The 27,740-nt window shown below is 39.4% G+C and overlaps 1 pseudogene; it reads right to left on the bottom strand.

The window, feature by feature from the left end:
* Positions 1–913: 913 nt before the first annotated feature.
* LOC114681987 lies at positions 914–26,023 on the bottom strand (annotated as a pseudogene).
* Positions 26,024–27,740: the final 1,717 nt, after the last annotated feature.

Here is a 27,740-nt window from a genome sequence, read left to right on the forward strand (position 1 = left end):
CACATCTACCAGGATCTGGCCCTATTATACCATTTCCAATACTCTGATATAAAATATTCTGCCAGCACCCTGTAGTTTCAGACTTGTGATGTGAGCCACTAAAGCATACAGGCTAGTTGTAAGAGATGTCCGCACCCTACACACCCTAGTCCTATGTGAAAAGGCAGGGCATAAATGTGTGATGGAAAATGCAAGGCTAGGATGTACTAGGTAGAGAGAACATTTCCCATTTTCTCCCCAAACCTACTTCCATGGTTTGGGTATCTGCGATCACAACCAAGCTGGTGCTGGACCATAATCAAGGTCCTCTATGGTAAGTATGCCATAGAAACTACTTTAGCACCACTTGCTTTACCTGCTTGTGACTAGGGAATCACTCTGCCCTGCTGACTTCTGGGAGGACCATTCAGACAGAGTAAGATGAGGCAGCCACAGATCTGCAAATTGGAAAAGACTTTATGGTCAGCCATTGTGGCTCTCCCAGGAGCTAGTTCTATTTTTTACTCTTTTTTCTTATCCAGATGAACTGTTTGAATAGGTCAGAAGGAAGTACACACCTATGATGGGATGAGTGAATGATAGAAATAGAAGATATAACTTCTATGATCCTATTTATAATTTAGATAATTTTTATTCCACCATTTCCTCTGACTTACATAAATACTTTGCTTATTAAAAGAATCATCACTCTCTGCCACTTTTACACAAAAAGATGTGTCACTGAGCATATAAGTGATTTGCCCAGAGACATGGAGATAACAATTGTCTTGGAATTATATACAATTTCATTTGTCTACATCTTTCCATCTTTCTTCCGTTGCCTTCATCCTGTCCCTCCCATGTGAGCAGGCCCAAGTAGCTTGAGAGAACATGTCAGTTCTTCTTGAACTCCTTTCTCTTTCCTTCTGGGACATCACAATCTGGGGACAGCACAGATGCGGTAGCTGATTGGGGAAAGAGTCAGGCCCATTCTGAACTTCATACTCAGCTTCTCATTGACTGGGGGCTTGAAGGTAAATTTTTGCAAAAGAGCAGCGAAGAAAATGAACAGCTTAGACATGACCAGTTGTTCTCCAGGGCAAGTTTGCTTTCCTGTGGGACCAAAACAGACGACCTGTCATTTTCTCAGCTGGTATTAGTGGCTCCAAGGACTAATATCTCAAGTACCTGCTTCAAGTTCTGAGTTGACCATGAAATTTGTATTTAGCTGCTTATTTATGTCTGGCATCTGTTTTGCACACAATCTGGAAGCCCTAAATTGCAAATCAAATGCTTTCATGGGCAGGTAGCTCTTGGTGAGAGCAGTGTGTAGGAAGGTAGAAATGGAAGTTCAAGAGTGACTCAGTCTAAAAGCTTTCAAAACTCAGTTAACAAACATCACTGATACAATTGACCATGGTTCAGCTGCTAAACTACTGATGCTTTTCAACCCACACAATGAAACACAAACAAGTAAGTGTGTCATCAAAATACGCCTAAAGTAAAAGTCATTTTTCTCCTATTCCCACCGTCCTCTTCCACCTTGATTGATGTCAGTGACATTGATGGCCATCCTTTCTGCAGAGTGGTGCTCTAAAAGGAATTGAAGAGAGGAAATCAGGACATTGCAGGCACTGAGCCAAGTGTAAGTATAGAAGTGTCTGACCCCTCTTTGGGCCAGACAACTACACTAGCTGATACCCACTGATATATAGGATGGAATTGTCCTACAGAAAGGCTAGAGAATGCAGGTGGGAGTAGGAACAACCTTACCCCAAGAATTCTCCATTATTTATCCTACTTTTCTTCTGGAGTTGTGATAAACTGGCTCTAAAGTTTCTCTGAAGTCACCACTCAGTTGCCTCCATAAACATTGGGGAAAATTTGATCAGCAGAGACACAGATTACAGAACCCAATGTCTTTCTGCCATGAGGCAATAGCTTCAGTATCTCCTGGGATACTGTCCTTTCAGGAGATAGTGGAAGAATTTGGACCCAATTATGTTCACAGAGCCTTCTTGTTAGTAGAGCCTAAGGAGAAACAGGGCTTATGGGAATCAAGTGTCAAACGTCTGAATTCCTCTGAGCCAATGGTCATTTGCCAGAGAGAAAGTAAACCTCCTCCATAACTTGATCTCTTTATAGGAGGGAAGGTGCTTATTAAGGTTTCAGGGTTTGGGCATTCATTTTCAGACATGGGTTTTCCAGCTATTGGTTGTTGCAAATTTATTGTGGAAAGTCGGACACTGGTAAAGGCAGATATCCCTGTCAACTTAATCCTGCTTGATCACAAATGCAGATTGACATCTACCCTATGACCTTATACAGTTTAAAGAAATTAGAAGATGGTCTTTGAAAATCAAGCATTCTGTCTCTTAGAACATTTTAAATAGGAAAAACAAAACTAAATGTCATGAATGGTGAGGAGTCATCTGTTTGTTTCAGTTCAGGGAGGCCATGGAGACTCTACTAGCCAGTTTCTAGTTTAAAAATATAAGGGTCAACACAGAGGAAAAATTTCCTCCATGCTTCCAAGCAAAGCAACAGTCAAGCAAGGCCTTTAACTCATCCTCACATAGGCTCTATACTCAAGCTAACATATTAGATATTATTTAGACAACCATTTCTCACCAATGATTCTCTCCTTGATAAGAAAACTGACCCAGATATAGGACATCATGACTTTGGCTCAGTTCAACACTGCAATATCTATGTATAGCCAGGAAAATTTGGCCCATCTTCTTGAATGCCAAGGTCAAATGTAAAAATATTGTTTATTATTATTATTATTATTATTATTATTATTAATTATTTACCAACTATGGAACACTTTTTGGAAAGAGAAATTTTCACAGCTGTAAAATGTCCTTGTTTTCCTTGAGCACCCTAACTTCCTATGTTCTCTGATTTGTAAAAAGCTTCCCTGTTATCAAACTCACAGGTTTGGAAAAATTATTTGGGATCCCTGACTGATGTCCATGGGGCTCCTGGACTGTCTTACAATACCTGTAGGATACATTTCTCCTGTAGATCAGAAATTAGGTACAGATGCCTGGTTATTCTCTCAACAGGAATGTAATCTCATTCATGGGCAGGAAAGCATTGACTTCTGTCACTGATTCCTCTTGAAAAGTTTCCAGGCACCTGATGCCTTATATAGAAGTCTAGTGTAATGAACAACTGAAGTTACACTTTGATCGGTCAAGCAAAACTTATGTGAGTCTAAATATAGAGAAGACCATATCTATGACCTTGCCCTTTTATAGGGCTCTGGTGAATGGTCCAGCCAGCTACACCATTAAATTTCACTTTATTGAAAATATTTACATTACTTGCGATGTTAAGGAATTTCCCTCATTAACTTTGTTTCTAGATGTTCTCCATAAAGTTATGATACAAGAAAGATAATTGCCAGCTTCTCAACTTAAACTGGCTGATAAGTTTCTGAATTCTTGAATCAGGCTAATGGCCCTCTCTATGGTGTATTCCTTGCAGCAGACAATGTTGGCAAAGAAATCAATATTGATGACATTTATGACAGAGGTTGCTAAGGGATTTTTGAATAGTATTCTTGCCTGATCTACTCCTCTAATAAGGGCAAAACTGCCTTGATGATTTGCTTAATGACCCTCTCTGTAGGAATTATAACAGCACAAACTGTCTTGCTTTGTGCATGCTATAGTTGCTGCCCCACCCACATAGCATCCTCAGTATCACACACTCTCATCAAATGACTGTATTATGTTCTGGATCTTCACCATCAGTTAAGTTTTATCCTGGCCTCCTAGGTTACGCTCCTCCAGGGTACTCTGACTGCAGGCCTTTTCTCCATTTCTCCTTCTGTCAGGTCAAAGAAGTTAGAGTGGCCTGTGCCCCCAAACTCCTAACTGCAGCTAAGGTGACCTCTGAGATGGAGGAAGGCCTAGATTAGGGCCTAGAAGTTAGACAAATCCCTGACAGGCAGGCAGGCAGGCAGGCTGGCAGGCAGGCAGGCAGGCTGGCAGGCAAAGGGACCACCAATGGATAATAAAGATGCCAAAATTTTAGCTTTTTCTGCACCCTTCTGTGTTGTGGGATATTTTGACCACACGCTGACACTTCCAAGATTGACAATAAAGTTAAACCTTGAATCAGAGGGCAGAGTCAACATTCAGATGGCCAGTATTAACCATAGAGTTTTTGGTGGACCCAGATTAGGATAGAGACACAGGAAGGAATAGGAAGGAACTTAAAAAGATTTGCAGACCTTTGATCTGGAGTTGTAGAGAGGTAGGGTTAGATAATCACTCCTCCATTGCTCTTTGGATCTATCAGATTTTTACCCCAGTATCTGACTCCCAAGTTTTATTTAATAATAGAACAATATAAGTAATCATTTCATCTGGAGCTTCACTTCTGACCTGAGACAAAGGCCTGGCAGCTTTATATAAAGGCTTGGGTGTAGTACTCAAAACCCCTGCAGACTTACAGGTTCTGGCTGCCAAAATAAGCCAGGCAGGTTTGCCCAAAGTTACAAGTCACCATTCATATCTTTATTGCAATAGATGAATCCTAAATTAGGGGAAGAGGACTCCATTCCAGACCACAAAAGGCCCTCAAACTTCTAGCCCTCCTATAAAGGCTAGACTTCAGTTTCCCAAGTACCTCCACCCATTTACTTTGTAGGGAATTTTCTTTCAATTTGCCTTACTATATGTCTGTGTTTCTTCTCCTATAATAAAAATATTTTTATTAGCCTCCTATGTCAGAGATATTACCTGATGTTATCTATTGTATGATTTTTTTTCTTGCCTTTTAATTTCTTATTTGTACCCAATCCAGACCCATAAAAAGTAGCAATGTTTGTCTTTTAAATTTTTTTAACTTCTTTTAATAGTGTTTTGCCTGCATGTATGCCTGTGTGAGGGTGTTGGACTCTGGAACTGGCTTTACAGACAATAGTGAGTGGCCATGTAGGTGCTGGCTGAACCTGGGTCCTCTGGAAGAGCAGCCAGTGCTCCTAACTGCTGAGCCATATTTCTAGTACCACAATGTTTATCTTTTAGAGGCTCACACATAGACTGTGGTCCAACTTCAATTCCTCTCTCGGCTCTTCATGAATTTTCTCTGAGGGAGTATCTGCTTCAAGCCTTTTGCCTTGCAGTACCACACACAATTACTACATCAGTGTCTCTTATGTACATTGCTAACAGCTTCCATCATTCTTAAGTGATATGTAGTCATTATCACAAATCGTCCAAAAGGAAGGTATAAAGAAGAGTATTAAATCTGCTTATAATTCCGCAGTCTAAACAAAACCATGAGCATGAGGACATCAGAGCTCCATGTTCTTGCACAGATTCTCCTGAACCTTATGGCAGGCATTATGCAATGTCAACTCTAAAGCTGCTTGTCCACCTTTGTTTATAACTATGAAATTAAATAACATTTCAAAATTGACCATGCCTTTATGCTTAAATTTATCTCTCTACCTTGTACAGTTTGTTGAAGAGAAATGAAATCAGATGTTATGGACAAAGCTGTTCAGTAACGGTGTGTCACAATGATGTTATCATAATTTGTGCTTGTGTGGCCTGTGAGTGGTTAATGTATCTCCACTTCTTTTATCTGTATCCTGTCACAGGTCTATGCGGGTTTGTTTTATGTCCAGTTGCCACAAGCTAGAGTCATTTGGGAAGAGGGTATCTCAATTGAGAAAATAGTCCCACTAAATTGGCCTATGGGCAAGCCTATTACATATTCTTAGTCAGTGATTGGTGTGGGAGGGTCCATTGTAGGTGGAGCCAGCCCTAAATATGTGGTCCTTGTGTGTAGAAGAATACAAGGCTAAGCAAGCCTTGGAACACAGGCCAATAAACACTCCTTCATGGTCTCTGCTTCAGTTCCTGCCTCCAGGTTCCTCCCTTAAGTTGCAGCCCTGACTTCATTTAGTGATAAGAGTATGACTTGACAGCTGTAAGTAGAAATAAACCTTTTCCTCCCCAAATTGTCTTTGATCATGATGTTTCATCACAGAACTAGATCCCTAACTAAGGCATGAATTGCCCCAGGTTGCTGTGACAGATCTGACCATTTCTTTTTCAGAGGATTGTGGGAAGGACTTTAGAACTTTACGCTAGGAAAGCCATTGAGGATTCAAAGCTTGGTGAGGTATTGTGAGCACTTGGAGGATAATCCTGAAAGCAATGCAGACAATAGAGTTATAGCTGTGAAGTTTTAGAAGGATGTTTGAGAATTCCATAAAGACTATTTCAGGCCGGCCAGTGGTGGCTCACGTCTTTAATCCCAGCACTCGGGAGGTAGAGTCAGGTGGATCACTGTGAGTTCGAGGCCAGCCTGATCTACAGAATGAGATCCAGGAAAGGCGCAAAGCTACACAGAGAAACCCTGTCTCAAAAAAAAAAAAAAAAAAAAAAAAAAAAAAAAAAAAAAAAAAAGAAAGAAAGAGAGAAAGAGAGAAAGAAAGAAAAAAAGAGACTATTTCAAAGCCATTCAATATTTTAAATGGTCATCTGGAGCTGAAGAATCTTCCATGATTATCAAGAGACCAGCACCACCATAATGAAATCTTTGCTTTACTGGAACAATTGGTGCTGGTTAGTTGGAGCTGAGCAGTTAGCAGTGATTAAGAAGAGACTAGCATTATTAAGGATTATAAATCTGTGAGTATTTCCTCAGAGTTAGCACATAGAAAATGTGATGCAGAGGGAGCTAAGGCTGTATTTTATGCCAGCAGCCAAACATGTGTAAGAGTCACTCATGTGTTGACTGGCTTTGAAGGCATCAATGGTCATGGAGAGAGCTGAGGCTTAGAACCCTGTGGAAAGTTCAGAGTCCCTTAAGAAATCCAGTGAGAGGCTAGCGGTGAAGGAGTAGCCTAATTGCAACAGACACTCCCAACATTTTGAAAATGGGACAACCCCACAAGGCCAGCAGTAGCTGTGGAATGGGGCCAGCCTGAACTACTAGACACGTTATGTGTATTGTATGCTATGTGCAAGCCCTATGTAGACTAAATCAAGAGTCCCAGAAGTCTGATACTGAGCTGTTAGACTTTGCTTTGATTTGAATGTAACTGTGTCCAGATTCTTTCCTCCCAGAATAAAAAAGTGCAGGACTTGATTTTTGTCTCATAGGAGCCCACAGTTGAGAAATGTTGGAATTTTAGAGAGCCCTTGGATATTTTAGAGAAGGTTTGAATTTTGAAAGAGACTTTGTATGCTTTAATGAGACTGAAATTCAAAGTGTTCAAAATTTTAAAGGCTGTGTGCAGGACTTTTAAAGTTGGAACAAGTTATATTGTTAATATTAATTTAATTTAATGTTAATATGAGATCCTGGGGATAAAGAAGAAAGGAAAGGTTATGGTTTAACAGTGATAGGGTTTTGTGTCAAGTTAAAAAAGGGTCAGTTTAGTTTTGCTGGTTATTATTATTATTATTATTATTATTATTATTATTATTTGCTGGCTATTTTTATGCCAACTTGACACGTTAGAATCATTTGTGAAGACAGAACCTCAATTGAGAGAATATCCCTGAGACTGGCCTGTGGGCAAGCCTGTGGTAAATTTTTTAAGTTAGTGATTGATATCGGAGGACCTATCTCATTGTGGGTGGTGTTACCCCACAGCAGATGATCCTAGGATGTATAAGAAAGCAGGATCAGAAAGCTGTGAAGAGTAAACCTGAAGTAACACCCTTCCAAGGCCTCTGCTTCAGTTCCTGCCTCCAGGCCACTGCACTGTGTGAGTTCCTGCCCTGACTTCATTCAGTGATGGAATGTGACTTGAGAGCTGTGAGACAAAATAGGTCATTTCCTCCTCAAGTTGCCTTGGTCATGGTGTTTTAACCACATCAGTAGAAACCCTTAGCAGCATGTTCGATAATATGTTTGGCAATTTTAAAAAATTGTATACAGTCAACTCTCTTGTAAATCCCCATAATTCTCCTAGAAGTATTCCTCTTCCAGGACAAAACTTGACCCAGAACCCATGTTCAAGAACAAGCTCCATCGGGGACCACTGTGTGACTGTGACTAACTCATTCATTTTCATACAGTGAAATCTTTTTCACTTGAGAAACACACAGCAAGTTTCCTATACAAGCTCCATGACTGGGCAATCATGATAATTAGCCAGAAGGAACAAACAGGATTTTAAAAGGATGAAACAAGGAACACCCAATTTCAAAGATTTTGTCTAAATTAACAAATAAGTTTGATATTAAGAACCAAAAATTACTCTCTGCTCCTCCCCCAACAAAGTCTTTGTGTCAGTGATAGAAAGATGCAATTAAAACTATACTTGGATCGTCTTCACAATAAACTATACATAGGAGTCAAACTGCCTCACGACTAAAATGAAGGAAATGGCTGTTGTTGTTTGTTTGTTTTTAATGTTCTTTCCAGGTCTAGCTCCTGTAAACCAGTGTTTTTATCTTTTAAGGAGGGGAGGTCTGGTTTACCATAAGCTGCCCTTTGCTTTAGCCTATAAATAGAAATGTGGTGCATGCCTTTAATCCCAGCACTTGGGAGGCAGAGGCAGGCAGATCTCTGCAAGTTTGAGGCCAGCCTGGTCTCCAAAGCGAGTTCCAGGAAAGGTGCAAAGCTACAGAGAGAAACTCTGTCTTGGGGGGAAAATGCAAAATTCAAGAATGATTTTGCACTCTGCCCTGATAATGCAAGAATTTTAATCCCATGTCTACTTATATTTGTCAACAGAAGAGAATATCTTTACTTCATGCTTTCGTAGAGGCTGCTTCCAGGAAGTCTAGAGCAAGTGTGGGAAAAGCAGCAGGGCCAAAGGTAGGAATAAGACAGAAAATCCAGATAGCTACTGGCATGATGCTAACTCACTAGCTATTTCCACTCTGCTAATTTAACTGGTCTTTATTTATGCCTGGGCAAATAAATTTTATTCCTCTATATCAGAAAAAGATGATGATAACAAAACAATTCTGGTTACCATCTTCTGTAAGTTCCACATTATGGGTACGTGTACTGGGACTTAGCTGCTATTCCAATCAAAGACTGTAATAATTTGCCTCCCCTTGAGATGCACTGACCTTGTGCTTTGTCTAAGCCATCAGAATGCAATGGAAGTTACTGTGTAAAGTGGAAGTTCAGAATGCAGTGCCAGTTCTACCCTGGACTCCACCAGATTTCTCTGCTTATGTTCTCTCTCTGGGGACATTATCATCACCATATGAAAAGCCAGCTGGTTTACTGGAGTGGGGGGACATAATGTGAGAAGATCACTGTGTCTATTAAAAACTCATTGTTTTCTCTGCAGTCAGCTAGCTGTCCACCTACACACGGAGGAGCCACTGAGCAGATCTGTACACTGTGAACAGTAACTATGAGTAATACTATTTTAGACTGCTTGGTATACCGTGAGGTACTAACTGACACATATGAACTCAGTTAAAAAGTGAAAAGGGCTGTAAATTTTGAGGCAAGCTTCAGTCTGGTTATAATAGAGAACCTGACTAGAAGTATAAAGCTTAGCTTAAGTCATGTTATAAAAATGGATATTCTTAGAATATTTGTGTTTGCCTATAGTAAGAAAGAAGACACCATTCATTTTCTCTCTAATAATTACTGAATGAATAGATTACAGGAGATGGCATGTATTCTAGTTCATTTTTTGTCAACTTGATATAAGCTGGAGTCATCTGGGAAGATGAAACCTCAACTGAGCAAATATATTCATAAGATTGCCCGTAGGCAAGCCTATAGGGTAATTTCCTGATGAACAATTGATGCAGGACTCCCACAGCTGTGTAGGTAGTTCTGGGTTATATAAGGAAGCTGGTTGAGCAAGTTATGAGGAGCAAGCCAGTAAACAGCACTCCTCCATGGTATATGTTCAAATTCTGCCTCCAGCTTCCTCTTCTGACTTCCCTTCCTGAAGGACTGTAAACTGTAAAATGAATGAAACCCTTTCTTTTTCAAGTGGCTTATCATTATGATGTTTCTCACAGCAATAGAAAGCAAACTTGTTCGTGAAATCCGCACTTAAAGAACGCAACACAATTTTAAATAGCAAGACACCACCGAATCACAGTTTGCTTTTTTAAAAAATCATCTTAAAGATAATGAAAACAGGAAAAACTATTTACACCTGGAAAAAAGGATGCACCTATAGGAAAGATACTTATAAAATTTGAAGACAAATCACCTATCTAATATTTTCTTGCCCCAAAGTGTTCTTCAATTTAAAGGCCTTGGTAGGGATAGCAATATGACTTAGTAGGCAAAGTCACTTAGTGTCAAGACTGACAACATGAGTTCCATACAGTAGAACATAAGATGAAGGGAAAGAATCTATTCTTGTAGATTGTATTTTGACCTAAAACTTATGTTATGGTATATGTGGACCATTCCCCGGAAAAGATAAATAAAATGTTAAAGTTATTATCGTCTGAAGATTCCTCTTATTGCTATTGCCTCAAACATCTGGGGAAGCATCTCAGAATTTCATGTCATTAGAAGCAAGCAGAGTTTCAGCTAAAGAGTGTGGCTGCAACTATGGACTGTGATATAAAATCTGAGGCTATTCTCAGCAGAGTGACTGGAAGGAATTGCTAGACTATACAGCATCTGTTCTATCAGAAGGATTTATGCTAGGTGACATCCTTCATCTTGTTATCATGCATAAGTGTTGACTGGGTTTCAAAAGTGCAGTTGGCACTTATAAGAAGAGTTGAATTCTCCAGATGCCACTTAAAATTGTTGTTCCTGTTCTCATTGTGTTAAGTAGGGAGTCCTTCCTAGCTTCATCCAATGCCCTTATTAATATACAGCTCTATTTCTGAGTAAAAGGTAAGAGAGCATCCCCTTAAAATAACTCTGAACATTTTTAAATTCTAGAAATATGGCAGGTATCCAGATTTCTTTGTGAAGAGAAGGCAGGATTTGGGTCTCTTCCATATGTAGAAAATAGAGCCAGAGAGAAATAAGGGTGGTCTTAGGCGGTCCCTGTTCACAGCAACAGTGGGATGGAGCCACAAGATGGGCCACATTCTGAGGATACACCTGAAGCAGAGGGCTGCAGAGAGAAGAGGGCAAAGGACCAAGGAGGAGCTCTGAACTGTTTTTTGCTCATCACAACTCACCCATTGAGAATGACAGAAAAGATTCTCTCTTCTTAAACTGTCCATTCTCCACAAAGTGCTCCGGATTCAATGTATCTGGAGTAGCCCACTCTTTGGGGTCCCTGTGTAGCCCGGTGAAATGGGTCAGGATCATGGTTCCCTACAGAAGGCAGCAAAGTGTCATAGCTTGACATATGGCACACATACCCAGGTAGTTGGACAGGGGAAGTGTCTCTCAAGCTCCTATGCCTAAGACTCCTTTTTATATCCTGAAGTTTCCACCCTCACCAACCTACTTCTCTACTGTCATTTGAAGTATACATCCATTATTTTTCTTTTATACATAATACCTTTTAGTCTTGGATTGCAATTCGTTCATAGGAATTTTATCAGCAAATTTAGACTACTCTTTGTTACAACATACATCTGCTTAACAGGAAGAGGTTTGTATATGTCTGTCTAGGGAAAGGTCCTGCGAGCATCCAAGGGGATATAAGGAGCTTGCTGCTCGTTATGGTTAGGTCCACGGAACATTGCCACTGCTTCTCTGTTCTCTTTCACCCAGTGTTAAGGAGACAACACACAGTTCCACCAAAGTTTGTCAAAGATACATGGATGCAACAGAAGGGACTCTTGTCTAGGCAAGGATATGTATGGCCCCTAGTCATGAGACATTTCCTTCATGTTGTTCTTTCATCAGGAAGGCTGGGGCATTCTTAAATCTTTCTAGATTCTATCACTGCCTTTTCAGTTTATCACTTCAACCTTAGTTTGCCCTTTCACCGTGTTCTACTAGATTCATGCAATCACCTACCAGCCTTAAATCAGCTCCCACAGCCTGAAGCTGAGTGGGTTTGACATGTGACTTGGTTTCATTGCCCACACACTCACTCCTCATTCCTAGGAAGCTGGCTCCTCATACTCTTAGGGCAAAGACTCCTGTTATGTCACACCGGAGCCATTGTTCGCTTCGGGCTGGGCTCCTGATGTGGTAGTATGCCTGTAGGGTTTCCACTAGACTGTGTTTCAACACTGTTCTTGTTATTGGGTGTGTTTCTCTTCCTATGCTCACATAGCTAACTCTTAACCTCCATTTAACCCTCAGCTCCAAAAGCTCTTCCTTCAGAAGTTCAGAATAATTTCTTTCCAGTTCATGTTTTTCACTTCATATTGTCATCATATGCAGAGAAACAGAATATTTACTTCTGGGATGTCCTCACATCTTAGGAGTATATACTCCATTTCTAAATCTCCTTCAACTCAAACCAAAGTTCCAAGTGTTTAATAAATATTGGTATGATTAATAAAGAATACCTTAAATGCTGAATATTATACCATGCAAATGTAATCTCATTTTATCCCCATTTGGATCCAATGAAATGGGTAGAGTAAAAAAACAAAAAACAAAAAACAAACCTGAAGCTGTTAGTGGTTTGGTAATACGCTACCATAGTGACAGAAGGTGAAGTCATCACTGGAACACTGGGATCAGGCCTTTCTGCTATTAAGGCTTTGGCTTCCAGGTTCTGTTGGACATAGCCATTTAGATTCTTCAATACTCAAGAGTATGTTAGAGTTGATGTTAAAAGCTTATGGAAAGAGTTTCACTGGCTTCCTGGAGTTAAATGAATGAATAGGAAAAAAAAGCACACAACACCTGGGGAATCCAGACCTCAACTTCTAGCCTTGAGCTCAATGACAAAAGGAACAGTAAACACAGTGGCTATTTCTCTGTCTTTGCAGAGAAGGTGGCCGTGGGGTGATGGCTGGACAAGCTCTTCTGGGTCTTTAGTTGGAGAGCATCTCCAAGAACAATACATTCAAGAGGCTTAGACAATCTAGATCCTCAGAAACTAGTCAGTAGAGAGTAAGAATGGATCTTCAGTTGTATGTTACAGAGAGGGGATGCTAAGCGCCAGGAGACATGGGGTGTCAGGGTATCAGCATTCATTCTGTGAAGATGGGGGTGGGGTAGGCAAACAGGAACTCACTGAGGAAAATGGAAGGGAGATACTTTAATGTCAAATATAGCAAGTCCCATGGCTGGATCATGGGGCAGTATTAATCCTCAGACCAGGGTTGGTTCTGGATACCATCTTTTGTTACCTTGCAGCAGAGAAATCTTATTTAAATTCAATTTCCCTGAGCCTAGAAAATGGAGATTGAAGGTCACTCTGAAAAAGGAGTAAAAGATTTAGAAAGAGATCAGAGTCTATAGCACATTATAACTGCTTAATAACTATTTTTCTCCTCTCACCATCTCTTATAATTAATAAGTTTGGACTGGCTTTGTTTGTGTAACTTTGGGGCTATAAGTAAAAGCTGGAAACATGCCCATGGAGACACTGTTAGAAATGCTAGCCTCACTATGGTGTTTGTCTATGTATCTCAAATTTGTTTTTTAAAGTTATGTCTTCTGAGAATTTCGAAGAATTTCCTACACTTAACATGGCAGGTTCTTAGTTCTAAGACCTGCTCAAGGGGACAATGTATGACAGTAAACTGTTGCCGGTTCAGTTCTCACATTAACACAGGAAGATGATAAGACTTTTCCAAGAAAATGAAGCTATGTTTTACCTAAATACATTTGATCAAAGCCATTTCCAATACCACTGTCAACAGTATGTGTGAATATCCATTTAGATAACTGGGGGATTTTGTCAGTACTCTCTCTCTCCCCCATTGAAATAATTTCTTATGGCATGAATACCCATTACCTTTAAAAGTTGGGTCCTGAAGTTGTCCAAGATGGACTGGGGTATCTGAGGCTGGGGGTGCATAGTTACCTTTGGCAGGTGGAATCCTGCAAACTTAGCGTCAACTGTCACTTCTCTAGGAACATTTAATGGGATGATGTTGCCCATCCTCTGTACCTCATGGGTGGCAGCATTAGTGTAAGACATGGCATCCTGGTCAGCAAGGCTCACCTTCTTCTCATGACCAATCACTCTGTCAATTTCAGTCTGTACTTTTTCTGAAAGAAAGAAGGAAGGTCCATTAAGTTTTATGCCACCCTATTTTCATCTTAGTGTTTAATCAAATGTTATTCTAAAATTACTTTTTGTTTGTTTGTTTTTGTTTTTCGAGCCAGGGTTTCTCTGTGTAGTTTTGGTGCCTATCCTGGATCTCATTCTGTAGACCAAGCTGGCCTCGAACTCACAGAGATATGCCTGGCTCTGCCTCCCAAGTGCTGGGATTAAAGGCGTGCCCCACCTCCACCCTGCCTTGTTCTAAAATTACTAAATAAATGCTATAGTACATTAATGATTTTAAGTCACAATTTGAAAAAAAAAAAAAACTATGGCACAAAAATGAAAAGGTTTTCTAACCTTGCCTGCTAAAATCTTCTAGAACTAAGAAGAAGAAAAAGGAAAGAATGGACCACTCTCTTTAAACCAGTGGAGAGACATCAACAATGAACAACATGTAGCAATAGAAGCACACTGGGTCATCTCTGGAGAAAGGGACTAACAATAATTTCCCAGTCAGAAAATTCCTGGAGGAATCTAAAACATCTTAGGAGGTAGTTCCTGACAGATTTTTCTGGATTGGGGAAAACTTAGAAAAGTACATTCTACTGTTGGTAGTGGGAAGACAATATGTCTTGAAGATGATTTGAGGTAAGAATAAGGGCATTGAAAAGAGAGAACATGTAATGGAGTAAGACCACATGCAAGACGGGTGGGATTGAGGCTGTAGGTCAGAGAGATGGCGTCACAAGATGTCACATACAAAACTAGGGAGATTGCACGGTATTAAGGAAAAATGGCAACACATAGCTAAAGACAAAGGAGTGCATCAGTGGATTCTAATTCAATAACGCCACTTTAGCTAGAACTTACCACTGTGTTACTTGACTGCTCTGTTTTCACCTAGACTCCAAGCTTTTTAAAGGAACAGTCTCTGTGCTGGCTGTATCCAGGGCCATCACAGTCCTAAAACATTTTTGCAGGATGTGTATATTCCTAAGTGTTCATTCCCTCATAGTTATTTTGCATAATCCCAATTCAAAATGCCATCTTCCAGCCCCATCTGAGATACAGTTTCCAGAAACATCATTTCACCTTGTCAAGTCAAATCACATGCTCACATTGGACATCTGGGTAGAGTGCCATGTAGAGCAGAGCCCAGCACAGTGTCGTGGATGTTGTCTCTGTTCCAGCAAGGAAGAGGTCCAGAGTGCTAAAAATGAGGTTTTCTTCATTGAAACTGGTAGTATTGTCTGGGTACTAGAAAAGACAGTATGTACTCATTTATCCAGAGACTTTTGTTTGCCTCTACATACAAGATCTTCACCCTGGTAAGTGAACTTAAAGGGAAACAAGTACAGGAAAAAATGACCCTATGTATGACTTCACAAGGAAGCAGAGGTATCACAAATGTCCTCCTTCCCAAGTATTGCAGGAGAATGAAAATATGACTGATAAGATACCAGACTTAGAAAGACTTCCTAATGAAAATAAGAAAAATATTCAGGCACAGACAGAGGAATTTAGAGTAGAACCTAATGCCTTGGTGCATTATGAAACTGAAGAGGAGCAAACCAAGATTATTAGAAAACCAAGCTTGTTTTATTCTTTTATCATATAAGAATGACCACCAGATGATAGGCACCACCAAGGTTATATAGAAGTTGACTGGAATCCTGTAGAAGTTTTAGATTTGAAGAGATTTAAAGAAGCAGTCATTTTATATGGTCTGCATTCACCCTATGTGAAACAGTTGTTAAATTCATGGGCAACTTGGGACAAAATTTTCCCACAAGACTGGAAAGATTTAGCTACAGCAATATTGGAAGCTGGTCATCAGTTACAATAGACAAAACAGCCTGGACGTGAGTGGGGGTAATGAAGGGCGAGGGTCAAGGGAAAGAGAGTTTGTGGGAGCGGGAGATCCCAGTTGGATCAAGAACATAGAGGGAGAACAAGCAATAAGAGACCATGGTAAATGAAGACCACAAGAGAATAGGAAGAAGCAAAGTGCTAGAGAGGCCCACAGAAATCAACAAAGATGCCCCCACAATAGACTGCTGGCAACGGTCGAGAGACAGCCTGAACTGACCTACTCTGGTGATAGGATGGCCAAACACCCTAATTGTCATTCTAGAAACCCCATCCAATGACTGAGGGAACTGGATGCAGAGATCCATGGCCAGGCCCCAGGTGGAGCTCCGGAAGCCCAATTGGCGAGAAAGAGGAGGGTTTTTATATGAGTGAGAATTGTTGAGACCAAGGTTGGATAAAGCACAGGAGGGACAAATAGCCAAACGAATGGAAACACATGAACTATGAACCAAAGGCTGAGGGGCCCCCAACTGGATCAGGCCCTCTGAACAGGTGAGACAGTTGATTGGCTTGATCTGTTTGGGAGGCATCTAGGCAGTGGGACCGGGTCCTGTGCTCAGTGCCTGAGCTGGCTGTTTGAAACCTGGGGCTTATGCAGGGACGCTTGGCTCAATCTGGGAGGAGGGGACTGGACCTGCCTGGACTGAGTCGATCTCAGTCCTCAGGGGAGGCTTTGCCCTGGGGGAGATGGCAATGAGGGGTGGACTGGATGGGAATGAGGGAGGGGGCAGGAGGGAGGAGAACAAGTGAATCCATGGTTGATATGTATAATTAAATTATATTGTAAAATAAATTAATTTTTTTAAAAAAATGGTGGAAAGAGGAAGCTAGAATCATAGAATAACGAAGTAGGGCCAGAGGTATAGTGTTGCTGGACGGCTTCTCTCCAGGTTCCACCAAGCCCTGCAGTCCCACAATCCACGTACAAAATAATCACTCAGATGCTTATATTACTTATAAACTGTATGGCTGTGGCAGGCTTCTTGCTAACTGTTCTTATATCTTAAATTAACCCATTTCTATAAATCTATAGTATAGAAATTTTCCAAGACCAGCTGCTCAGTGAGGGCTGGTATGTTGATTTGCAAAGACAGTTTATATTTGATGATCACACCTTGGTGCTATGTTGTAAAACAGTTTTGAATGCTGGGGACAGGACTGAAGAATCAGGAAAGACTAAGTCATTTACTGAAATTATACAAGGCCCAAAAGAAGTCTTCAGTGACTTTTTACAAAGATTGACTTCAGCCATAAATTAGAATGATATCAGATCCAAAAGTTAGACAAATATTAATTGAACATTTGACTTTTGAAAATGCTAACTCAGAATGTAAAAGAGTGATTAGGTCTTTAAATGCAAGATTGCCACCAATCGATGAATGGATTAGAAATATGGCTGATATTGGTTCCTATGCTTATGATGCTGCTCTGATTGAATAAGGAATTTCTAAAAATTTTTTAAAAAAATCAAATTTTCAGATGTTTTCATTGTGTAAACAAGGTCATTTGAAAAGGAATTGTAGGGAAGATGTTCCTCAAGACAATGTGTTTTCTAGAGATGATCCAACAGAAGGCCAGAGCCTTCTGAAGTATGCAGAAAGTGTGGCAAAGACCAGAATTAGACTAATGAGTGCAGATAAATAAGGGACAGACAAGGTAACCCTTTGCCATTAGGAAATGCCCTGGGGAAGTATCCTGCTGGCCCCAATATTAAATTTGGCTCAATCATTCCCTGTCAGCATTGGAGAAAGTCATTCACAGAGCAATTAAAATAATTAATACCTGTTGTTAAAAACTACAATGCTCTGGATGTGACCAAAAACAGAATAACTTCTATAGATAGAACAAAAAGGTCAGGAGAGACTAGAAAACAAGTATTTTAGCAAATTGCTATAAATGATGAGACCAGTGCTAAAAATACATACAAATGGCATTGAAATTGAAGGTATGGCAGACACAATGATTTCACCAAAATCTTGGCATCCAGATTGGCCTTTTCAGGAGGTAAATGTTCACCTTCTTGGGATTTGAACTTTATTTCAGGTAAAACAAAGTGCAAGCTGTGTTGAGTGTATAGGGCCAGAAGGACAGATAGGAAAATGAAAAACACATATGGCTAACATAACAATGAATTTGTGGGGGTATGATTTGTTTCAGCACTGGAGAACACAGATTAACATTCTTCCAATATCAGAAACAAATCATAAAATAAAGAATGCTTCTGAGAGAAATATTAAATGGTATTATCAAGAACAGCCACAGACTGCTTAGGTTGTACGTAAGCAAGACACAGTAGTTGGTGGTCTTTCAAAGGTACCACTAGCCCTACCTTTAAAATGGTTAACTAACAAAACTGTGTGTATGTAACAATGACCTTTGATATCAGAATTATTACTGGAACTAGAACAGCTGTTACTGGATCAACTTGTCGCTCAATATATTGAAGAATTGACAAGTTCTTGTAATTCTTCTATATTTGTTGTTAAAATGAAATCTGGTGTGATGTCTTGCACAGCCTTGGTGCAATTGGGAGGGGCTTGGACCTGCCTCGGCTCAGTGTGCCGGACTCTGCTGACTTCCCATGGCAGAACTTGATTTAGGGGATGTGGGGATGTGGGGATGTGGGGATGTGGGATGTGGGATGTGGGGATGTGGGGATGTGGGGATGTAGGGATGATGTGGGGTGGCTTGGGAGGGTGGGAGGAGGGAGGAGGGAGGAGGGGGATCTGTGGATGGTATTCAGTGTGAGTAAAACATTTCTTAATAAAGAAAAATTTAAGGAAAAAAAAGAAATCTGGAAAATGGAGAATGTTAACAGATAGGGTGATTTAGCCAATGAACTCTTTACAGCCTGAATTTCCCTTGTCTTCTTTATTACCTAAAGGGTGATCTATTATAGTGATTGATTTAAAAGACTGCTTTTTTACTATACCTTTACAAGAACAGGATAGAAAAAAGTTTGCCTTCACAGTGCCTACTCATAATAATTCCCAACTTGTTAAAAGGTATCAGTGGAAATTTCTTACACAAGGTACATTAAACAGCCCTCACTTTATATCAATATTTTGTACAATAGCCATTAAAATGATTTGTAAGCAGTTTCTTCAATTTATAATTTACAATTATATGGGTGATATCTTATTGATTAGGACACAGATACCTTAGGAAAAAATGTATGTAGAAGTAAAGAAAAATTTTCCATGTTGGGAATTATGAATTACTCCTGAAAAAATGCAGAGAGGAGATTTTCTTAATTACCTAGGATGTAAGATAGGTTTTAAAAAGATTCAACCACATAAAGTACAAATCAGGAGAGATCAATTACAAGCTCTTAATGATTTTCAAAAATTGCTGGGAGGTATTAACTGGCCAAGGTCCACAATTGAATTAACTCCTCAAAAACTGGGTAATTTCTTTCAAATCTTACAAGGTGATAAAGACTTAAATAGTCCAAGAAAATTATCAGCTGAGGCTGAAAGGGAATTCTTTTTGGTAAAAGATAATTTATAGCATGTACATGTGGATCACTTGGGTCCAAAGCTTGGTTGTATCCTGATTCACACTACCTTCTGTGCATTTTCTCATGGGAATTCTTATGCAGAGAGGATAGTAACTTAGTTTGGACATTATTACCACACAAAGAGAGTGAATAAATCAAGACCTATGTAGAAAAGGTTTTGATGCCTGTCGTACTCTTTTTAAGTAAATTGGTATTTCCAGGAGCACACATGTCTCACAGTCATGAAAAAGCCTTATGTTGTTAAAACATTTTAAACATCATATTTTGTAGGTCTCTGAAGTGTTTGAAGACCATCTATATATTTAAAATTTAAAATTGATCTTGAAAACAAATCTAACATAACTATAAGTTTGATTGTTATAGATGACTACTTACTGACCTGTATTTCTTTATTATCCTAAATAGCTTTCAAGGACTAGAACTTTACATTAAATTTTCAATTGAGCTGCATAGGTACAATAACTTATTTAGACAAAAGTGCAAAAATGTTGTGTGAGAATTGTTTGCACTTGCCACTCTGCTATGACAATAAAGTTTACTTTGAATTAGAAAGGAGAGCTAGTTACCAGCTGACCAAAATTAGCCATAGAGGTTTCGGAGGACTAAGGACATATAGAGAGACACAGCAAGTAGTGGGGGAGGGGCTTAGAAAGATGCATGGCTTTTTTAGATTGAGGAAGGAGAGAGAAAGGAAGTCACTGGGCACTTCTTTGCAACTTCTCTGACCAATCAGATTTTAACCCTATATTTGACTCCTGACTTTTTATTAATTATAGAGTAGATAATCATTAGACCCAAGTGTTCACAGAAAGCTTCTAGCATTCACATGAATGGAAAGTAAGACTACCACATCCATATGCTTTTAAATTCTGAGAAACTATTACAGAGAAAAGAGAATGGGATTGCCTTTGACAAACTTAGATTCCAATATCAACAGTATTACATCTAAGTGTTTGACATAGAGAAAGTCACTTTACATTCCATTCTTCAGATGCACTTTATAAAGAGAGAATGAGACACATTCCTTGATAGGACATTTTTAATTCATGAAAATTAAGTAAAACATAGCAAACAGTCAATAATCTCATTATTTCTGTGAGTATCTGAAAGAATAAAATAAATTCTTCTCTGTGGAACAAATCCATCACCATATTAACTTTTATAGTTGAAACCTCTGTTTCCATCAATTATTTCTTATCAAATCCCATTATCTTTACCACCTTCCTCCTGAAACTTTAATTTGTCAATATTGTTTTTCATGTTAATAGCCCATACCTGAACCCCATATGGTCCTATGAGGAAACAATGTGCTTATTGATTACTATGCTAACAAGAAGAAATAAGAGAAGGTGAAATAAGTTCATCATTTTCTCACTGAAAGGAGAGGTGTTCAAACTCCATGAGTCACAGATGACAATGATTCAATGATGTACTTTAGTGAGTAACCCACTGACCTCAAAAATACATCCAGTTTGGCTGTATTACTGAGTCCTGTCTAGAAGGATAGATGGTAGTGATAAGAAGGAAAGATGAAGGCAAAATTCCAATCTAAACCTTCTGGGTAAATTCTAGCATTCAGCTCAATGTTTCATGTGTTCTGACGTGGGGATTGAAATGGTCTAGACAACTGGTTTCAGGTCTGACTTGCAATTAAATGGAATTCTCAAGGTTAATTGCTACTCTGGCCCTTTTTATAGTTATTCCGATATGGACAAGCAATGGGGGGATGCACAAAGTACACACAATATTTTGATATTTTCAATGCTGTGAGACAAGTTGATGCCACACCACACTTATAAAATTTTGGCCTTATGCTTACTCATCTCAGGTAGACTAAATAATGATTCACTAAGAAGCCTACACCCATATCTCTAGAACATGTGCTGATTATCTAATTTGTCAAAAGAAACTTTAACAGATGTTATAAATATAAGGATTTTGAAGTTAGAAGTCATAATTTAGTCAAACAGCCCTGCTGTAATTACAAGAGTCACGACCCATTTGGTGGTCAAGGTCGCTTTTATGAGGGTCATCTAAGACCATCTGAAAACACAGACATGTACTATTGAGAGTTACTGTTAGCAAAAGGGCATGGAGTATAAAACAGGTGGCAACTAGTGTTCAAAAGGTCAACCTATCAGAACCAAGGTTCTGGCAGAGGACTAAGCCATCACTCAAGGTGTGTTGGAGTTACTGCATTTTGAATGAATTGGCTGTTTCTTGTTGTAAACATCTTGTGAAATAACAGCTATGGTACCTTCCCATTACCATGCATTTTCATAAAATGTATATACGTAATTTCATGATTACATCTCAATCTTGTGAGTACATATATCTGTGGGTGATCAGGAAGATCACTTTTCATTTAGCTGTATAATTTTGGTATATAGAAAATATACTAGGATATGCTTCATAGCAAGATCCATTGTCCCACGAGACTGTAGACCCTTTAAGCCTGCTTTATTCCTTTTTCTCAGACTAACACAGAAAATAATAATCTCTCCTCAGTCTAACACAGACTACACACATTTAGCTCATTTTTAACCTCAGAGCAAGATCAAACTAGACTAAAGGCCTTTGTATATAGATCATAAATTTAAAACTTTACAGTTATGCACAAAGCCAGAGTCGCAGGTGTCTTACCAAGGCTACAAACACAAAATACCCTAAGAGAAGCCTGCTAATTCTTTGCTTGCCAAGTCTGCTGATAAAAAGCTATGTCTCAGAGTTTGTGACATTGGGCACTGCACCCCTTTCCTCTGGTCCTGAGACCTTGAAACCTTGCCTTACTATGGCAATGGTTCTGTTCCTTATCGTCTATTACAGGAATGTGCTATGACCTTGAGGGTTTTGAAACTTTTCTCAGGATTGCAAGGAGTCTCCTGTTAAAAATGTGAGAAGTCAGGCAAGAGGGAAAATGAACAATAAAGTGAATTGACTGAAAGAGCACAGTGTGCATAGATTCATTTGATATCCCTCAAATTAGAATCCTCCTGCTTGTAAGCCTCTTACCCTGGACTCTGGGAGAAACCCCTCAGGGCAGGTATCAAGGGGGCTTCCAATAGTGTACATTATAATTTATAACAGTAGCAAAATTACAGTTATCAAGTAGCAACAAAAATAATTCTATAGTTGTGGGTCACCACAACATGAAGAACTGTATTAAACAGTTGCAGAATTAGGGAGGTTGAGAACCACTGATTTAGAAAAAGTAGGAATAGGATCAGATTCAGAGAGAAATGACGGAAAGAAAGACTAGCACCAGCATGGACATTGAGGAAATTCCTACAAGCCTAGGCATGTAGATGTCTTCTAGATGCAGAGAAAGAGTCCTGAAAATTGAGTCCCCAAAGTTTTCTAAAGCAGATAGCATATACGCACACTTAGCCCACTGTAAACATAAAGAACCTTATTGTGTGTTTTTGTTTTACAGAACTGTAACTGAATAAATCACATGTGCTATTTTAAAGTCATCAAGTTGCAGTAGCGTATTTTAGCAACAGTTGGAAACTATTAAACCTCTAATTCTTCCATAATATGATACAGGCAGCATCTTCTCACCTTTCCCATTTCATTTAGGAAAGCATCAATGAAGTCTCTTGATTCATCAGGATTCCAGTCTTTTCGGTGTTAGTTGATTATATGAGAAACAAACAATTTCAGTTCTTCCCAGTTTCTAAAAATTTTTTGATACGGTCCAGGAAGATGCTTCATTATCCATAGAAAGCCACTGTAGAGCTGATTGGGGGAAATAAGACAATCATAGAGACACCGTGGCATCAATTTCCAGGTTTTAAGACAGTCTGGTTTTTCCCTCTTCATTTCTCACTGTGAAGCTGTGGACTACTCTGACATAGGTTTTCTCTCTCAGTTCCATAGTGAGCATTTTGGTTCCACAAAGGAAAATATGCTGTCTCAAATCTCTTCTCACCATGCCGATTGCTTGCTCACTGGTACACGCCACCATCTCTTCTACCTGGATGCTGCCATTGTATGAAGCAGTTTTCTAGTCTTATGCTCATGTCCAGCCTGTAGCCTATAGGACTTCCAGAATAATCATCTGGCCATGTAAACACACGACTTTAGCCTGACTCAATCCTCCACTGCGTTTCCATTATACTCACACCAAGTCCAGTGACTTTTCCCTGTAGGTTCTATTCAGCTGGTCCTTGAGTACCTGTTCCCTCCTTCCTGTCACTGTTACTCTTTATGATGTGCTCAGTGTCCTCTGTGCTTGCGCCTGATTTTAAACATTTGCAGCTGTAACTCATCATACCCAGAAATCTCTCCTCTGAAATCCACGTAACCCCTGCTCCTGTGTTCATGAAGCCTCTGCTAAGTGGCACCTCCTTAGAACTGTCTTCCAGAAGATCCTCTAAGTGATAACTGTCAGTCACCTTCTCTCTATTCCTCTGTCATGATTTTTTTTCCTTCAGGAAAATGATAAGAAACATCTGTGTTTGCAGGCAATACTACACCACAGTGTCTCTTAATTATGATGTAATTGCCATATGAGTAAAACTGTATTTTTATTGAAATAATGTGGCTGTTGAATCAACTGTTTTTACTACTGTGCAGAAAGTTAATAGTATGGTGTAAATGGTAAGGACATGGATATGAATATTAGTTGTGATGCTTTCTAGGGATGGTAGATTAATAATTCTTTGATAGTTAATAATAATGATGCTAATTGTTATTGTTAGTTTATCTTGTTTCAGATTCCTGACACCACCAAAAAAGGCCACATGTGGCAGTGTGTACCTGTAATGTTAACACTGGGAAGGACCACAGGAGGGTGCCTGGGGCTTGCTGGCCAACTATTCTAGTGGATTTGGTGAGCTGCGGATTGTATGTGAAACCGTGGCTGAAGAAAATCAGCTGGAGAGTGACTGAGGATTAAACACAAAGTAGAAATGTATCCTCGGCACTCAGGTGCACGTATGTGTACCTGCACAAACACATGCACCAATATGTACATACAAGGACATGAACACACAACTCTGCAGAGACACATGCACACACATGTGCAAAAATTCAAAGGTGAAGACAGGAGTATCCTTCATTTACATATGGTATATTTGTCTAAGAAATCAGTCACATAGTACTTATAACCTTTACAGGAATTTGCCAAAGTAGATCAAAACAACATCATTAAGCAAAATCCAACTGCTGTCTCGAAAAACCAAAAAAAAAAAAAAAAAAAATCCAACTGCAAAGACACAATAAAGAATCAGGATATCACCAATTTGAATTTCCAAAGACCTAGACTTAGTCAATAATCATGAATAATTGTTAATAATAATATCAATGTTAGTGAACATTGAGAATAATAATCATTAGATTAAAAGTGCATCACCTCAAATATACACATACGGTTATTGTTTTTCATGAAAGTTAGAAATGCTTATTATAATCCCTATTATTGAAAATCCAAAACTCTACAGGCTGATTTCAAGGATTTATATTGAATTCAGACTTAAAAAGTTATATTTCAGATTTATAATAGCAAAAAAACCAAAAACAACAACAACAAAAAAAAAACCCTGAAGATTCTATCTCCAGTAGCAATTTCAAGATCCCCAACCAAGTCAGGGAAAGTGGTCTTTCTACTTACTCGGCCCATCACTGAAGCCTGCAAATATATGGCCTCATTCAGTAACTTTAGCAGCTCCTGAAACTGGCCATCCTCATATTCAAAGCGCTCTCCAAAGGTGACAGAGCAAATGATATTGGAAACTGCATTTTTATCTTCAAGTGAGGATTAAAAGGCTATCCTGGAGGTGGGGAGAGGGGAGATGAGTCCTTCAAAGTTATTTGTTTCTATTTTCTATAGAAATTCAACTTTACATGACATTACATAACAGAGATGCATATGAGAGGCTATATCCAAAGAATCCTGCATGGGGCTAGAATTCATTAAGGATTCAGTCAGTGCCTGGAAAATCAGATACACAAACAAGTTTTAAATTCAATAATGTGTTTGATGACCTGTTCTGCAGCACTTCTATTCAAGATTATTGTAAGACATTCACTAGTTGATCATAGCACACTGCAAGGCCTGGCATAAACGCCATGATGATTCATCTTCCTTGTCAACCTGACTGGATGTAGAATCACCATAGAAACATATCTTTGAGTATCTGTGAGGAACTTTCCAGGAAGGTTTAACTGAAGCAGAAAGACCCACCTCAAAGGTGGGCAGTAGCATCATCTCCTAGGATCCCAGATTGAACAAAGATGGGGAAGAGCACCAACATCAGCATTCTCTATACTAATTGGCTGTAGGTTCAATGTGACCCACTGCCTTATGCTCCTAGCATCAGTACTTCCTTTCCATGAAGGGCATTCCCTAAAAGTGTGAGTCAAAATAAACCTTTCCTTTCATCAAGTATTTTGTCAGAAGAACACCAAAGTAATTAGGAACTAATAAATAGCTGTCACAGCCCCCAGCACCTGCCCATAAGATGCCCACCTCCCTCCTCTCCTATGGCCTCTACTAGATGTAGGGCTTCCTCCTGGATGCCCTGCTCTAAGCTCTTCTTTCCCAATCCAAAGTTCCTTAGTGTCATCAGGGCGAACCTTCTTTGTTCTTTCCATGTCTGACCATTAGATACCATCAATCCTGGAAAAGGGAAATTCACGATTATAATACTATGAGTCTGTTATATGAACTTGTGGCAAACACTAGAGACATGAAAACCCATCTGTGCAAAAAATCTCCAACACTGGACAGAATGGTCAATACTATTGGTACCTTGGAACATCAGGAATTTGAATAAAGTTTCTATATCATGTAATTTAAAACATAAACTCCATAGGTTTATCAGCAAAACCTGGGGTACATTTTATTAGCAGATATCCTGATTAGATTTTGTCACTTGAGAAAAGGAAACCACAATTGGAATTGCCTCGATCAGATTGGCCTTTGCCCATGTCTGTGAAAGGTTGTTTTGATGATGAATATGTGAGGGTCCAGCCCCTAGGCCACCATGGGTGGTGCCATCCCTGGGTATTTGGGCCTGCGATGTGTAAGAAAGCTATCTGAGGTTTGGCCAGTGTTGTACTTCCATGGTTTCCACTCTAGTCCCAGCTTCGGGGCCTTTCCTGACTTATCTCAATAGTGTACTATAATCTGAAGGCTTGGGATGAAATAAAGTCCATCTTCTCCAAAATGTCTTTGGTCATGGAGTTTTTCACAGCAACAGAAAGCAAACTAGAACAGTAGGAAAAGCAAGGAACCGGGGATACATTCAGGCTTTGAAGGGACACATAGTTGTTAAACAAGCATATAAAACTCAAGGGTTCCTGATGCCAAAGCCATACTTTAGTTATAAGTCACATAAACGTAAGTAATGATTTATGTTAAGCTAAATACCAGGAGTGCACTCCTGAATAAGTGAAAGTACATGCTCTTGGCATTTTAGGAGAGAGCCTATATAAAGAGGACCTTTAAAGCTAGCCAAGTGATTCCAGAGGCAAAGAAGAAAGAATATTTGATGCAAAGAAACAGAGCAGGAGTGGGTGTGGGTATCTCCTCAGACCACCATTGGATGGCATAGGCAATACCTACATATTTTCATTTATTTACTTCTAGAATGCTTTTCAATGGTCTTCAATATCATTGTGGCCTCTCCTTCCAAGTAAAAGGGCCATTGCTGATGTCAGATACCAGAAGACTTCTCAACCTTATCCTATATGACCCTTCAGCAGCTTAGACCTGTCTTTCCTGAACCTCTACTTTCCAGAAGCACTCTGGACAATACTTTGTAGATGTAACCAATCGTCTTTTTAAAATAAGAAACACAGAGCCAATGTAAAAGAGAAAGCCGAGAGGTCAGAGCTCAGAGATAAAACCTTACCTCCTGCAGTGCTCCTAGCTTCCCCCAGAGAGAGCTTCTTCCTGTTTGTCTCTCTTTAAATAGTCTTTCTGTTCTGCCTTCTCATTGGTTGTAAACCCAACCACATGACTGCCTCGTCACTGCCTGTAAGTACCGCCCTTCAGGTCTTAAAGGCGTATGTCTCCAATACTGGCTGTATCCCTGAACACACAGAAATCTACCTAGCTCTTCTAACCACCACGCTCTTGCTATGGCTCTAATAGCTCTGACCCCAGGGCAACTTTATTTATTAACATAAAATTAAAATCACAATTCAGTACAAATAAAATATCACCATATTTCCCTTTTTCTATTTTAATAAAAAGAAAAAAGGCAAAAGGTTATAACTAACAAAAGAAAAACTATATACAAAAGTACAATAACTATATATAATATATACAAGTAACAAATACCTAAACGATGT

This window comes from Peromyscus leucopus, chromosome 2 (assembly GCF_004664715.2).
Source record: "Peromyscus leucopus breed LL Stock chromosome 2, UCI_PerLeu_2.1, whole genome shotgun sequence".
Taxonomy (NCBI): Eukaryota; Metazoa; Chordata; class Mammalia; order Rodentia; family Cricetidae; genus Peromyscus; species Peromyscus leucopus.